This window comes from Micromys minutus (assembly GCF_963924665.1).
Source record: "Micromys minutus genome assembly, chromosome: 19".
NCBI classification, from domain to species: Eukaryota; Metazoa; Chordata; class Mammalia; order Rodentia; family Muridae; genus Micromys; species Micromys minutus.
The window spans coordinates 9963121-9978634 of record NC_137954.1 but is presented as its reverse complement, the minus strand read 5'-3'; the positions used below and the strand labels follow the sequence as shown (position 1 = coordinate 9978634).

The following is a 15514-nucleotide window of genomic DNA, read 5'->3' as shown; positions in this document are numbered from 1 at the left end:
ATTAATAGTAATAGAAATGACATTGAAATTTAAGCAAAAAAAAAAAAAAATCAACAAATGCTTGTAGAACTAGAGAAGGTAGAATGTTTGATCAGGTGACACGTTTGCTTTGAATTTTCTGTTTATTCATTTCTTTTCTACCTAATTCCCAAACTGACTCCCAGCAGCCTTTCCTTCTAAGCCTGTTTTCTAAATTGGACATTTCGCATCACCGAGGATGCCAACTCATTTTCCTAACATAAGGACATTCTTCTATCATAACCGCTTTCTATATTTGGAGACCGAGTAGCAAGGATATTGTTCTTAATCAGAAAAGCAGGGGAGGAAAATAACTCATTAGGATCACAAAACCTGCCAAACGGGCGGTGATTTTAGGTATGCAATACAAGTTCTATTTAAAAAACAAAAAGACAAGAAGCAGAACTCAGATCCCGGGATACACAAAAGCAGAGAAGAATCACACAGGCAGGTCTCTGGGCTATTCACTCCCTTCAGGAAGACAGGGTGGCAAGTGGGGAGATGTGGGGAGGGGCCCCAAATGGAAGGCAGAAGGATGCTTGCTGACCTGTACGTCCAGGCAAGGAAGTGGCCAGTCTCCCATGGGGCTCTGCTTCCTCAATGCGATTTTTTCCTCTCAGACACCTGACTTTCCTGTGGTGCTGAATCTGGTCTCTACTTCCACATTTAGAGAGATAATGATACTGGTGCTGCTGCTGGTGATGGTGATGATTGGTTTGTGGCTTCTGTGAATCCCCATCTTTGGAATTCATACCCAGTTCTCTCCCATTGACCCGACCATGGTCTAGGACCTCTTCTCTTTCATAGCTGCAGTCAGAAATGTGGTCCCCAATCCTGTATGGATGCTGAAGGACAGCTAAAGGCAAGCTATGTGCTAAATGATACTTAGAAGAAATTTCGCATGATTTAAGAATGAGAAAGAAGGGTCAAGTGCTCACTAATGGGGCTGAGACAGAAGGAAAGCAACAGCACTGAACTTGGTTGTTACACTACAAATATTACAGTTAGCTTTGCTCTGTCTAAATGCTTCCAAATGCCATTGTTTTGGGAGAAAGGGTCAGTCTCATTATGAAACCTCATTCATTTTGCAATTTTAAGGCAACCTTAAGGTAAATATGTCTTTGTTTTTATTTTGTCTGACTTAGCAGTATATTGAAGTAGCCAGGGTCAACTACAATCAACTAGAGCCCTCTAACACAAAACAACGTGTTGACATTGAGCCTACACTTAAAGTCTGAGGCATTTCAAACTATCTTTTGAATCTTACAGTTCAGTAGGTATTATTATCCTCTCTTCAGAGAATCATTTAGGAAGTTTAGTGTGATGGTCAAGAATGTGGCTACATGCTTGTAATCTCAGCACTTAGGAGGTACAAGCTAGAGATTTGGAGTTCAAGGTTATCCTCAGCTAGTTAGAGGGCAACCTGGGCTATAAGGCTTTATTTTCTGGCAAGACAAAACATAACAACAAAGCCCCTGAAGCTAGGTTGTCTGGTTTTGTGTTCAGGCTCTGCACATAAGTGATCCTACATAAACCACTTAAACCTACTATGCTTGAGCAAATACCAACGTGTGTAAAACAGGACACTTTTCATAGTATCACCCACAGGGCTGCTTCCCGGGAACTAACTTCGTTCATGCATTAAGGCAGCTGTAGTGGAGTCAAATCAGCCACAGGCACAAAGGCCTACATGCAAACACCCGAGAGATGTCAGCACGACTCATCCCCAGCGCTGAGTCTTGTACAGCCACAGGAGGAATCCTTATCTCAACAATAGCGCTGCTCCTCCCATTCATAGTTTTACCAGTGGATAGATAATCTGCTTTTTTTTTTCTCACAAAAGCAAAACTCATGATGAAAAGAAACCTCTAGTTGGAAAAAATGACTCAAGCAGAAGAGCCGGGGCAAGAGTTCAAGTGTGGCTTCTCGAGAGAACCCCATTTATTTTTGTTCCCACAAAATTCCATATGCAATTTAAGTACTTGTAGGCATTTCTGGGCGCTCTGAAAGGCCACGCTAAATGTGTATCCGGTGGTGGCTGTCAGAGTCGGCTTCCCAAGGCTGTCCCCTCGATCCCACAATGCAGTGCTTCCCTGGAGGAGTCTGTAGAGGAAAGGCTGTACCACTCCCTGTGAGCACTCTGAGCGGGCACAGAATGCAGATGCAGCTGGCACTCCTGAGTGCCGTGGGAACCTCAGCCAGGGAAGGGGTGGGCTGAGGAGCCAGCAGCACCCTAGGGAGCAGGCTTTCTTGTTTCTGGTGTCTTGGAGCAGTGGGGATATAAAAGATAAAGTGAGAAGGGTGTGACACTGGGGACAGGAAGCAACAGAGAGACTCCGGAAGACACAATGGGTAGAAAATCTGCAGGAAACTGAGTAATCACAAAATGAGAACCAACCTGTCTTAGTCAGGGTTTCTATTTCTACATCAGGACCAAGAAGCAAGTTAGGGAAGAAAGGGTTTATTCAGCTTCCACATTGCTGTTCATCACCAAAGGAAGTCAGGACTGGAACTCAAGCAGGTCAGGAAGCAGGAGCTGATGCAGAGGCCATGGAGGGATGTTACTGGCTTGCTTCCCGTGGCTTGCTCAGCCTGCTTTCTTATAGAACCCAGGTCTACCAGCCCAGGGATGGCACCACCCACAATGGGCTGCCCCTCCCCCACCTTGATCACTAGTTGAGAAAATGCCTTACAGCTGGATCTCATGAAGGCATTTCCTCAACTGAGGCCCTTTTCTCTGTGACAACTCCAGCTGTGTCAAGTTGACATAAAACCAGCCAGTATACAACCTACAGATTATACCAAAACAGGAGAGCCAGGGCAGAATACAGGAAAGGAGAGGAAAGGAAAGAGGAGGGGTGGGGGGAGCAAAAGTGGAGGGAGGGAACAGGACAGAGGGAGAGAGGGAGGGAGGGAGAGAACCATAAGAAAGAAAATTCCACAACTGGATGAGAGAAGAGAGAGAAGAGGGAGAGAGAGGGAGAGAGAGAACCATAAAAGACCACTCTTGTGATGTCTTTATGCCATGCTAAGGCAGGCCTCTACAAATTGGTAATATATCCTCTAGGTTCTTATCTAAGAAACCATACTTCCTGCTAAAGCATCATGGGAAAAAATAAGTGTGGCGTGAAAGACTCAAAAGGTGAGTGAAATGTGAAAGGACCCAGCTGGAGCATTCTGGCCCCTCTGCCACAGGGTCACATGTAAAAAAAGGAGATCTTACTTTAAGCAAGAACAGAGCAAAATGCTATGTCATTAGTTGATCAGCTTTGCAAGCCATGGGTGAGAAAGAACAATTCGCCTGCTGCTCCTGTATATTTTGCAAGATCATCTGGACAGGACACAGCTCTTCCTGTTGCTACCTCTTGCTCCTTTCTGGCTTATTTGCAGGTGGTACTGGAGACTGAGCTGGGGCCTTACACATTCCAGGGCCACATCTACAGTCTATTACCTAAGTCCTCAAGAATGGTTGTTGTTACTATACACAAGTTCTGTGTATTTGGAGGGGGGTATATGTACAAGAGGAGGGGACGTTTGTGCATGTGCCCATGTGTGTCTAAGCAATAGGACAACCTTGAGTGTCACTCCCCAGGTACCAGGCCACCAGCCCCTACGCCCCCTCCTTTTTAAGATGGAGTCTCTAATTGGCCTGGAGATCAGCAAATAGGCTAGGCTGACCAATGAACAATGAGACAGGGTTTGCCTGTCTGCTAGGATGCCAAGCATGAACCACACATCTGGCTGTTTTATGTGGGTTTTCTGGATTAAATTCAACTCTTCACGATTATAAGGCAAACACCTTACTGCTCCCAACCAAGCCCTTCAACTCCCTAAATATTACTCATAGAAACTTACACATGGGACTGGAGAGATGGCTTCCTGGTTAAGAGCACTGGTCACCAACTGTAACTCTAGTCTCAGGGGATCAGACACTGTTTTGACCTCTGCAGGTCCTGCACGCATGTGGTATGCAGACACACACAGGCAAAATGCCCATATACATAAAGATACATAATAAAAAGTTTAAAAGAAACTTATTTATGACTACTATACGTCAAAAGCAAACTGTGTTTTAGGTACTCAGTCTATTCTAAGGTATCTACTTCTGTCGAATGACTAATTAAATATGATTTATATAGCTAAGCCAGATGATACCTTGCCCAGATCATTAACCGTATCTCATTAAGAAGTTTCTATATCTCTGAATCCTCAGATATTCTAAGGGCTATGATACAGATGAATAATTATGTTAAAGGAAGAGTATTAAAGGATGTCCCCGAAGGGTCTTTAAAACCAGCTCTTAGAAGCATCAACAGGAAGCAGACTACAACGTTATGAAGAATGGCAGAGAAAGGCATGGTGGCCTATTTCTATAATGAAGCACAGGAAAAAATCACTTCCATTAAGTTAAAATGAACTGTTATTTCATTAAGCCAGTGTCTTTATTTACTCTTTGCTCTCTCTATGATAATAACATGTATTGTTGGGAGTCAACAGTTCATTTTTTTTTTAATTTAGGAAAAGGAGGAAATCGTACACCCTAAGGAATAGTTTTCAGGCTGACACAGTTCGGTGCACTCAAAGGAGGAAGTATTCTTCATACCCGAGTCCTTATTAAACCTTCTGTCCCTGAGATACAGAACGAATGCTCTGACCCCACAGTCAGCAGGGACCCTGACAGTCTCCTTCTGTGGCTTTGATGATAAATTTATGCTGATCTACCTTCATTTGGTCACTGGTTTTGTGTCATTAGTGGTACAGATCCTGAAGATGCCTGGCTCTGGGGGAGAAGAAATGAAGCAAAAAAGTCCCCATTGGTCCTCATTCCAGCAGTTACTGAGTCTGGACCTCCTATGGGTCTGTTACAGCCCACTAGCTAGGGCAACCATGTTACCCACTTGGTTACTCTTTTCTTCATCTTTGTGCTCCACATGTTGGACGATCTCAAACTACCTAAGTTGGCTCCTAATTCCAGAGTTAATCAGGTCCAGAGTCACCTATCCCTATAAATGGATCCCTAACCCACAGATCATGGATGGGCTGACATGAATGTATTCATTCACACTGATGAACATATTGGTGAAGTATCCTTATGTTCCAGACAGTGGGCACAGCGCTGGGAGAACGCAGGATAAAACAGAAGCAACACCAGTCGCTAGACTGTCTCGGGAGAGCTGGACCTGCCCTGTCTACCATTGGGCTTTATCTTTGACCAGAGCCCATGGAAGGAAGGAGACCACCAGCTGGTAGTCAGGGCAGGGCTACACATCTCCTTGTAGGACTGTTCTGAGGAAGCCACAAATGCCCAGAGCGCTCTTCAAGTTTTTATTCTCAGAAAATTTTGCAAGCTTCATAAACTATTTTTTATGCCCCAAAATGTTAATTTGTAGATACTTCTTTGAAAGAAAAAGAACATTCCTTAGAGATTTCTTTCTCCCTCAGCAACAAGGAATGCAAGTAGGCCTTTTATTGGCACTCTGTCAACTTCTACAGCCAAGAAAGCTCAGGGTTAGAACAAAACCACCAAGGTGCCTTTGCTACTGACCATGGCTGGCCCAGAGTTCAAAGGTTAACCTCTGAGAATGCTCTGCCCTCCCCCTTTCATTTCCCTCATAAGTAACCTCCGAATACCAAGAATTAGAGACCGAGGGTGCAGAATCTTTCCATCACAGTCCTGAAAACAGCAAGTTATTGCTAGTGCCGGTCTCTCCAAGCGTGAGTTGGAACACCTGCAAACCTCAGGCAGCTAGATTCCCACAGGAGCTCAGCCTTTCAAGGCTTGGTCCTTAAATCTGCCAAGTAAACCACTCTTGTAAGCAGTGTGAGGCTCTGTGCTGACAGAGAGAGAGCTGGCTGTAAAGTATGGACTAGGGAAGACTGTAGCTCTACTCTGTGCAAACCGAGGGAGTAATTAACTTCACCTGCTTCTTTGGTGGTATGCCTTTCTCGGGAAGAACACTTCTCTTTAGAGAAAGATGAACAATATAGAATTTGGCTAATATATATATATATATTATATATATATATATATACTTTTTTATATAAAAATTTATTGATTGATTATATATAAGTACACTGTAGCTGTCTTCAGACACACCAGAAGAGAGCATCAGATCTTATTACAAATGGTTGTGAGCCACCATGTGGTTGCTGGGATTTGAACTCAGGACCTCTGAAAGAGCAGTCAATGTTCTTTAACCACTGAGCCATCTCTCCAGTTCCCAGTATACTTACTTGATGAACAACAAATCTTGGTGCTCTTAAATGTTTATTCTGAATGCTCCCACACCCCAAACCACTTTAAGATACTGTCTATGAGAATATTTGAAAACCCTTGACTTGTTTTGGAAAATATCCATAGTTTTCTGACGTGTGCGTGTTTTTTCAGTACTTCCATTCTTGATTATAGTGCAAGTTATCGCTTGAGCCCAAGCATTACAGGTGCTATGTACTACATACTCAGGTGATGGGAGGAATGGTTGCACACTATAGACCTCTGCTTAGGAGTGATAAGGAGTTATTTATAGTTTACAAGAGAAAACAGTCAAGGTCATGGAGCAATGACCCTTGTGATTTAAGACTGTATGTGTCTATCTTCTTTGCCCCTGGCAAAAGTTTTAGGCTAAGCTGAGCTCTTGGTGAGGAAAGCCTTTAGGAATGTTAAATTTGGGCCAATTCCTCCTTCACAAGAGGTAAATGAGAATTTTGATGTGCAAGTAAAGGCAAACTTTAGAGATGGCAACCCATCTCCAGGACTTGTCCCAGGACCATTCTAGAAACTAGTGAGAATGGTTCGAAGCCCAGTGTCCATGTCAGACAGAGAACAAGAAGCCCAGACTCAGTTATAAGATGCTGTAACATATTTAGAAGCAACACTACCAAAGTATCTGTGTGTATTATTTTAGTATGCATCACTAGCATTCCCTGAGGAAAGCTGAGCCATTAGCAACCAGGCAGCATTAGTGCATGAAGGACGAAGATCATGGACATCCAGACATCTTGTAAGATGGCTAAGATGTTCTAGGTGAGAATTTCAAGCACTATATTCACCCCATGTAACAATTTCCCTCAGCTGAGGTCAGCAGGTTAAACAGAGGCCAATCAATACAAGTTGAATCAATTAAATTCCCTGGAGAAGCTTCAAACTAGGGAACCCCGTACCCCAGCATCTGAAAGCCATTACCGCTTAATCACATCAACACTGATGCCTTATTAGAGAAGACACCTTCCACCTTTTTGCTTTGTTTCTGAGGTAGGGTCTCTAACTGGCCTGGAGCTTACCAAATTGACTAGGCCCTGACCAATGAGCCCTGGAGTTTGTCTGGCCCTGCTAGGACGACAAGTATGTAGTATACCTCTGACTGGTTTTATTTGGGTTCGTCTTTAGAGCTTGAGCACTGATATATGCATACTTGAGTAACAGCTTAGTTCTCTTTTCTAATTAACACTTCACATAAATGTAGGTCTATTTCTATGTGATAACCTTATTTTGTATATTCTTTCAACATCATGTCTATAGGTAGTTCATTTTATATCTGTTGTTAATTCTTCCATTGTGATACAATATTTCAATATATGGCCACACTGTTAACACATGAACTTGACTATATACTTTACTAGGACACACACACACAGATATACACAGATACATACACACAAACAAACACACACACAAACATACACACATAGACACAGAAACACACACAGACACACAAACATATACACACAGACAAACACATACATACACACAGAGACACACACACAAACATACACACAAACACACACAGACACAAACACACAGACACACACAGATAGACACGTATATACACAAACACAGACACACACACAGATAGACACAGACACATACACACAAATAGACACAGACATATACAGACACATATAGACACACACACACTTTGAGTACTGGGGCAGAGGCAGAGGTGGTGGTAGAGAGGGTGGGAGTCTAAAAGATCTTAAGTGAAATTCTAAAGGAAATTAATTTCAGTGTGTCTCTTGCCAATCAATTTTAATATTTACTAGTTCTTATATAGCTTTGAAGAAAGGTCATTCAACTTCTAGATTTATCTTTCTGCAGACTTTAATTCCTGCACATTGACCAAATATAAGCTATGACACTAGCTATTTTATTCTTTGAAGTCTGATTCTCCATAGATTTATTGAGGTTGCTTCCCGCTAAATCAGTGCCCTCCCCACATACTAATTTTACATATGTAATTTTTACATAAAAGTATTTTTCTTTTTGATAGAGACAATGTTGCATATACTGAAAGAATAAAAGGTTCTTTCAAAATTTAAAGCAATTCTTTATCAAAAGAGTTTCATGAATCAAGGCTTTAAAATATATAAAAAATAGTTCATTCTGTAGCCAAATTAAGGAATGCAATCACAAGTAATAAAAGATTAATATTAAAAGGATTTTGAAGTCCAACTTCCAAGTCTTGAGTATTTTGATTATTATCAGTGTGTGAGTATAGAAATGGCACCTACCTGGCAACAGTGAAGGATCGATAAAATGTGCTTACAGTGTGTCACTGCCTTCTTGGTGACAGGCAGCAACTCGCATCCTTACTTTACCTGAAACTTTCCACATACTATTCACAAACCTACACTTCACCTACGCTAGTCTGTCAAAGCAGTTGGATGAAGAAGAAACAGGAGCATCGTAAGAGAGAGTAAGTTCCCACATCTGGGGCTTGAGGCTTCCTCAGGCTGGTGAGATCTCAGGGTTCAGTTCCTAGCACCCACCCACATGGCAGCTCATATATGTCTGTAACTCCAGGGAACCCAACACCTTCTCTTGACTTTCCTGGGCAATGTACACTCGGTACATACACATGGATGCAGGCAAAGCGTCCATATGCATAGAAGTAAACATTTTAAAAAGCCACACCTTCGTGAACCCTACGCTTGCCTGCTTTGCATTATTGTCTTACAAAATGTTAGTTTCATTGCTGCTGACACTGTTAGAGTTATTTTGATAACAACAGATCTTCAAGATCAGGGACTAGTATGTGAATCTTGGGAGGGAAATCTACATACATTTATTCTTATTTATGAGAAAATCGTGACGATGATCGTAACTACCTGACCCTCCAATTCTGGGAGAATGAATTAAGAAATGAATTAAGGGATTCAGTGGGTACCCAAATTAGTCATTAGGGCTCAAAGAACTGGAGCTCTGGTCTAAAGCCAGCTTTGGCACGTGTCTTCCAAAATAAATATGACCAGATAAGTACCCCAGCTCACAATTAAAATGGATTTAGATGGCTCATGTGTCCACATGGGGAAGACCTCTTCCTAATTGAATTCGGACATCTCTTCAGTTATGGTGGGTTCCATTTACTGGCAACAGGATTGTGCTAAGGGAGAAATCACTTCAATCAGCCATGCCTGCTGTACCAGCATAAAAAAAGACAGAAAGCTGAGCCTTTGAGAGGTAATTAGAAAATTTCTTAAGTGTGCTCGTGTGACATATGTTTTAAGACAAACTACCAACTGGCAAGGCCTTCTACAGACGGGATGTCTAATGTCACCGTTCTGGGGCAAACAGTCAGAAGTCATGTTCCAACACATGACTGGAGCAGCCTGTTCTGGCCAAGGCACCTGGCTTCCCACCGCTAACATGATTAGTGGCAGACAGCTGGAGGCAGCTCATCCTCCCGACAAAAATATGATCAGAATTGTTTTCCTCCGTGGGTCCATCTTTCCATCAAACTGCTGCCTTCCAGCAGGATAATCAGAGTTTCTGATTATCCGGTGTCCATTCCAAGGAAGCAGGAATTGACGGTGTCCTCGCTTGTCTGGTGAGAAGGCTAATGCAATTTACATTCTAACTCTTTAGTTGGGGAAGCCGAAGACAGCTAAACAGTGTGTGTGTGTGTGTGTGTGTGTGTGTGTGTGTGTGTGTGTGTGGTGAGTTCATGGACTTCTGCTCACACACAGTGTACATATGTGTGGACATAGAAATAGTTCATCCTGTTTTTATAATAATTCTCTTTTAGCAAATATAAAGTATTGCCAAGGTGACTCAAACACAAGGAAGTCAAACATCCCAACCCATGCATGGATTATGACCAACTTCCCGAGAGTCAATGACTCTTTTCATGGTTACAGTCATCGAACTGAAGTTCCTGGTGTATGGAAAAAGAATCAAGCTTAAACACTAATGGGAAACCTAGGAGGCACCTAGGCTTGCTTCACTGGACTGTGTCAATTTGGAAGTTGTGATTTCCTTTGTACATGGAATACAGTCTGTTGGGGAAATCTCCGAGAATGTATGGAACCTGCAGCAACCTGCTTTTCTGCCTACAAAGACTTCTGACATAAACATTCACACACGACTAGCTACTGAAACCATTAACCCTTTGATTGTTTTTGTTTGTTCGTTTGTTTGAGGTGGGGGCCTCACACTGTGGCATGTCTGGTGTTGAACTCACAGGAGATCCTTCAGCCTGCCTCTGCCTCCTCTGAAGGACTGAGGATAAGGACTTGGACCGCCACACCTGGCAACAATTAGCATTTTATTGGAGGCATGCTTCCTTTACAGTGATGACCCTGAGGTAGCCACCTCTGAAGATGACAGGATTATCATATCTCAGATGAGATCAGGAATATTTAGAGGGTGTGGTTATATACCAGAGAGGAGAAAACTGATGCTCAGAAGAATGAGAAATAAGACCATGCAATTATTAAGCAACTGGAGGCAAGGCCAGGCTGGCTGACTCGGTCTTCCTGTTCCCGTTCCATGCTGATGAAGAACTCCAATGAGAGTCAGACTTCCAGACTCACTGGGGGTGTCTTCAACAACATTGGCAAGGGCAGTCACTGCCACAATGGAAAGCCAGGCAGTACGGTTCTAGAACCCTCTGCTCTTAACTCTTAATTCCCTTTCAGCTCACAAGGATGCCTATAATAGACCTTGGTTTCTTTTTCTTTCTGTGGTACTCCAAAGTATCTTACAATAACCATGGAAACACTGATGTAGTTTGGAAGGGGGATGTGGGTGGGAAGGGGAATGTGGGTGGGACAGAAGTAGCTCAGATCCCTCGGCCACATGGCCTCAACTGGATAGTCTCAGTCCTCACATTTTAGTGATAACTCTAGCCTGAAACCTTAAGAGGCAGCTGAGACGCCCCCACTAAACCCCACAGTCAAAGCTGACTGAACTCTACAGGAGTCTGCTGCAAGTGAAGGGATAGGTCATCCACAAAGACAGGAAGAAGTCATAGAGAAAGAGGGGACCATCTCTACTTACCTGGGAATCCACAGAGATGTTCCTGAAAAACAGCCTGGGTTCTGGAGTCTCCTAGGAAGAAAATTAATTGAGAGGGTCAGACTGGCTGGTCTCCGCTGGCAACATCCTCACCCATTCCCCATTATACCTGCTTCATATCCCAGAATCTTGAGTCTGGCAGATAATGAGTTGGTCCTCACACAGGATTTAATTCAACCTTGGGTAGGCAGAGCAATTCGAGCCTGTTTACTCAGCAGTGAACTGGGGATAATAATAGCTTTCTCACCAAGTGTTTCACTGCGTGATAAGCAAAGCATGCAATACATTCAACATACCTGGCACGTAATGGTGATATTTAACAATAACTGCATTTATTATGGACTTAGAAGGTGCCTGGCATCATTCCAGAGTTGGCCCCCCATACTAACTATGTTAGTACTCCAAGGAAGGCACTGGTGTCATTGGCATTTGATAGAGACTAATAAACAAAGCTCAGAAGGGTCAAGCAGTCTGACTACTAAAACCATACCAGAATATGGTAGACTGGGAGTCTAACGGTGACGAAACGTGGTCACGCAGCCTTTGCCTAGCTAATTCAAAATGAATGCTTGCTGTGGTTTTTGTTGTGTAATATCATCTTCTACCAGACTTAGCCTCTAATGTTTCATGAGAGAACTCACCACTCAGCCATCACACACACACCACCCCATTTCCACGTTCATTAGTAAGCCCTTGTCCTCAGCAATCCTCAGAACGCTCTGTGGGGGTTCAAATGCTTAGTTCACAAATTCCACTGCCATGAGGTCAACTCTCACAAGACCTTTATAAACTCTATAAACCGCCATTTTCCTTTGGGCCACATCTGCCTTCCCTCTACCCACACGGAGTCCTTTGTCCCACCCCCTGGGGAAGAAGGCGGGACAAGAAAGAGGGAGGTGCTTGAAAGAATAAAATGTGGCTGGGGCTGGAGGGGGTAGAGGAGAGACTATGGGGGGTCACCGAAGACTAAGGAGGGATTGTATGAGAGCTGAATGCAGTAGAAGACTCTCAAAATGTACACATAAATGAAGGAAATCTAAAACGGAATCACCGAGTAACAGGGGAGACAAAGCTCAAACTAGACATCTCTTGCCACCACATGAACCTCTAATGCTGGGAATGGATTATATCTTAGTTGAGTTGTGGCCACAGAGGCCCTATGGAACCCCCAAACAACCCAGGCTACTGACCAGGTTATTGGTTGCTCCCCACAAGTTAATGGTAAGGCCTTATTGCTGAAGATGCCACCTACATAACTCATTAAACATGGAAAAGACAAGCTGGTGCTTACATAGAGCCTTCACCCCCTACTGACTCTCGTTCACCATATTGGAAGGTTCTCTTCCAGTGGGGAAAGATACACATCAATCTCTAATGATGGCCTGCCTGTAAAATACGCTGCTACAACCTTGACACAGAATCCGTGCGAGTCACCAACCACTATCTGAGCGGAATTTAAGGCCCACTCCATGAGATGGAACCCATCCATGTGTGATGCTTACTGCTCAGGTGTCCGAGAACCTGAGAGTAGATAGGCCATAGACCTAGGGGAAAACAAACACTACTGTTCTGCTCAAGGAATGGAGCAATGAGTCCTAATGGCATCCTGCTACACTCCTAGATCAGTTAAGTAGCCTACTCAGCCAACATCAGAAACGCTTCTTCCTGATGTGGATGGGAACATGTACAGAGACCCACACTGGGTAGTGTGCAGTGTGCAAAGAATAAACCGGTGCGTCCTAAACGGGACGAGCTGATGACGGATGAGCTCCACACACTGGCAGCACGCCCAGGTCTAAATCCGATGGAGTCTCTGAAAGAACACACCGAGTCTCTGCCCGGACACACCGAGACCAAGTTCTTAGCCCAAAGGAAGATTTATCTGCACCAAAGGGGCAAAGGGCAGGGAATAAAAGATAAAGACAGGAGATAAAAGATGAGGGAGAAGAGGAAAGGAACAAGGGAGAGGGGGAAGGGGTATTTGCCCTGGAGTGGAACAAAGGACTCCATGTGGGTAGAAGGGAGACAGATGTGGCCCAGAGGAAAATGGCGGTTTATAATGGTACAAGAAGAAACTTTATGTTAGGATGAGGCGTTTAGTTTTAATTGGAGATATTAGGGTAGCTGTGCTGGCTGGTTTTGTGTCAACTTGACACAGCTGGAGTTATCACAGAGAAAGGAGCCTCAGTTGAAGAAATGCCTCCATGAGATCCAGCTGTAAGGCATTTCCTCAACTAGTGATCAAGGCAGAAGGGCCCAGCCCATTGTGGGTGGAGCCACCCCTGGGTTGGTAGACCTGGGTTCTATAACAAAGCAGGCTAAGCAGGCCAGGGGAAGCAAGCCAGTAAGTGACATCCCTCCATGGCCTCTGCATCAGCTCCTGCTTCCTGACCTGCTTGAGTTCCAGTCCTGACTTCTGGTGATGAACAGCAATGTGGAAGTGTAAGCTGAATAAACCCTTTCCTCCCCAACTTGCTTCTTGGTCATGATGTTTTGTGCAGGAATAGAAACCCTGACTATGACAGTAGCCAAAAGGGGTTTTTGAATGCTGGGATTCGATCCTTTTTTACCTGGACCCTGACGTCAGCCTCAGGAAAAGGAATGGCTAAATAAGGGAATAGACAGACCTTGGTGGTTCGCTTTGGGACTGTGACCTAACGGTTTTATAGCAAGCAGGGAAAGGCTGAAAGACAAAACTCATTCCTCCATGTGTGCCATGCTCAGGCCTCCTAGAGCCCTTTGGTTCCGGTGCTTTGAGAAGAGGTAGACACACAGCCCGTCAGACGCTATCTCCAACCGATAATCATTCTCAAATGAAAAATTAGTTTTCTCAATAGGTTTGCAAAGCATTGAAAGCTTTTTTGTCTTGGCAACTCTTTTCCCTTACATATTTGCTTATGTATTATAGCTTTGCAATTTTGTTTTAAGAGGGGTGTGTGTGTGTGTGTGTGTGTGTGTGTGTGTGTGTGTGTGAGCATTAGCTATATGTGTATTGTGTTTTTTTCTTTGGCTCCCCTTTTCCCAATTGTTTGTTTTGACCATTTTAATTCCACTTATTGTTGCTGCTGCTGCTGCTGTTGTAGATTCCTAGCTGCATTTTGATGAGAAAGAGAAAGACAGGCGGTGGCTTTGGGTGGGGTGGAAGTGGGGAGGATCTGGAAAGAGTTGGAGAACGTGAACCGTAATCAGAATTGCATGAAAATATTTTAATAAGTCTAAAAAAAAAACCGAAATGATATCAGAATGGCTATTCCAGCTTGTCTCTTGGGACCATTTGCTTGGAAAATTGTTTTCCAGCTTTTTACTCTGAGGTAGTGTTCTGTCACTGAAGTACATTTCCTGTATGCAGTAAAATTCTGGGTTCTGTTTACATATCCAGTCTGTTAGCCTATGTCTTTTTATTGAGGAATCGAATCTATTGATGTTGAGAGAAAATAAGGAATAGTAATTGTTGTTTCTTGTTATTTTTGTTGTTGGAGATAGAATTATGTTTGTGTGGTTTTCTTATTTTGGGTTTGTTGAAAGATTACTTTATTGCTTTTTCTAGGGGGTAGTTTCCCTCCTTGTGTTAGAGTGTTCTATCTATGATCCTTTGTAGGGCTGGATTTCTGGAAAAATATTGTGTAAATTTGCTTTTTTCCTGGTATATCTTGGTTTCTCCATCTATGGTAATTGACAGTTTTGCCAGATATAGTAACCTGGGCTGGCATTTGTGTTCTCTTAGGGTCTGTATGATGTCTGTCCAGGATCTTCTAGCTTTCATAGTCTCTGGTCAGAAGACTGGTGTAATTCTGATAGGTCTGCCTTTGTATGTTACTTGACCTTTTCCCCTTACTGCTTTTAATATTCTTTGTTGTTGTTGTTGTTGTTTTGTGCACTATGTGGCAGGAGGTATTTCTTTTCTGGTCCAATCTATTTGGAGTTCTGTAGGCTTCTTGTATGTTCATGGGCATCTCTTTTTTAGGTTAGGAAACTTTTTTTCGATAATTTTGTTGAAGATACTTACTGGTTCTTTAACTTGGGAAACTTTGCTCTCTATAGGTTTGATCTTCTCATTGTGTCCTGGATTTTCTGGATGTTTTGGGTTAGGGGCTTTTTGCATTTTTTTTGACTGTTGTGTCAATGTTTCCTGTGGTATCTTCTGTCCCTGAGGTTGTTAGTCATCAGGGAAATGCAAATCAAAGCAACCCTGAGATTCCACCT

General features: G+C 43.2%; 1 protein-coding gene across 5 annotated transcripts in view; it reads right to left on the bottom strand.

Moving 5' to 3' along the window:
- The window catches only part of SPATS2L (spermatogenesis associated serine rich 2 like), a 166875-nt gene that overhangs the window by 127297 nt on the left and 24064 nt on the right, over positions 1-15514 (bottom strand). For all 5 annotated transcript variants that reach the window (XM_080932681.1, XM_080932680.1, XM_080932682.1 and 2 more), the window contains exon 2: positions 11294-11344. The gene's annotated coding sequence lies outside the window, so the exon portion shown is untranslated. The remainder of the gene's footprint in view (positions 1-11293; positions 11345-15514) is intronic.